Source organism: Globicephala melas, chromosome 9 (genome assembly GCF_963455315.2).
Source record: "Globicephala melas chromosome 9, mGloMel1.2, whole genome shotgun sequence".
Classification (NCBI taxonomy): Eukaryota; Metazoa; Chordata; class Mammalia; order Artiodactyla; family Delphinidae; genus Globicephala; species Globicephala melas.
Window position 1 is genome coordinate 9,988,623 of NC_083322.1, and position 1,685 is coordinate 9,990,307.

A 1,685-nucleotide genomic window follows, 5' to 3' on the forward strand; every position below is an offset into this window, starting at 1 on the left:
AGTTATACTCTCTCATTAGATCATTCACTTGTTACTTCAACAGATATTTTAGGGCCTATTTTATGTGCTGAAAATGGATAGAGCAATGAATGAAAGAGACAACATTCCACCCTCATGGAGCTTATATTAATAACAATACAAGGACATTATGTCAAGTGATATTAATTACATTCTATGTATAAAAACAACAACAGACAGACAGGAGGAGGAGGGACATCTAAAACATAAACCTGAAGACTACGAGATTAAATGCTCCAACCATAAAACATAGACTGATTAAATGGATACAGAAAAACAAGACCTATATATATGCTGTCTACAAGAGACCCACTTTAGGTCTAGAGACATACATAGTCCATGCAAATGGAAATCAAAAGAAAGCTGGAGTAGCAGTACTCATATCAGACAAAATAGACTTTAAAATAAAGACTGTTACAAGAGACAAAGGACACTACATAATGATCAAGATATCAATCCAAGAAGATATAACAATTGTAAATATTTATGCACCCAACATAGGAGCACCTCAATACATAAGGCAAATGCTAACAGCTATAAGAGGAGAAATCGACAGTAACACAATCATAGTGGGGGACTTTAACACCCCAATTACATCAATGGACACACCAACCAGACAGAAAATCAATAAGGAAACACTGACATTAAATGACACATTAGACCAGATGGACTTAATTGATATTTATAGAGCATTCCATCAGAAAGCAGAATACACAAGTGCACATGGAACATTCTCCATGAGCTAGGCCACAAAGCAAGCTTCAGTAAATTTAAGAAAACTGAAATCATATCAAGCATCTTTTCTGAAGACTATGAGGAGGCAGGCAGTGCAGGTGACCAGACAAAGCCAGATGGAGACCTAAACTAATGGTAGTACTGGAGTGGGGAATCAATGCTAGGGTTTTCAATATAATTTGAAGGCAAAGTAGACAGGATTTTCTGATGGATTGGTTAGAGTACAGGGTAAAGAAAGAGAAATTTCAAAGATGATTTTAAGGTTTTCACTTGTGAAACTAGTAGAATACAGATCCAATTAAAGAGGTGGGGAAAACTGAAAGAAGGGCAGTTATATTGGGGAAAATCACAAATTCTATTTTGAACATTTCTATTTAGATAGTTCAATTATACATCTAAGTGGGAATAAGGATTAGTCAGGTTGCAGTAGGAGTGGAGTTGAAGGCAGAAGTCTTGGCTAGAGATACCGATTTGGGAGTCATCAGCATGTAGATAAGATCACTTTGTGGCTCACAGTCAAAGAGAACAAGATTTGAGCACTGATCCTTTGAGCACTTCAACTTTTAGAAGAAGAACCAGTAAAGGAGACTGCAAAGAAAAGCTAGTGAAATATAGGAGTATAAAGAGAGTTGTATTGGAGGGCAGCTGAAAGTGTTTCCAAGGGGGAGAAGTACAGAACTGTTTCAAATGTTGTCATAATCAAGGAAGATGATGACTAATATAATATTGATGGCTTGAAGTCCCTTTAACAGTTTTCTGACCCCCCTGCCACCCCCTCCTTCACGCTTTTCATGGAGTAGGCATTCGATAAGCAGTCATTAGCCATTTCCTTTTGTCGCTGCTACATCACATTGTCACCTAAAAATTTATAGTGACAAGTTTCCTAGTAAAAGTACAGTCCTGGCTTATCTCGGGAGTAAATTGAAGGCACT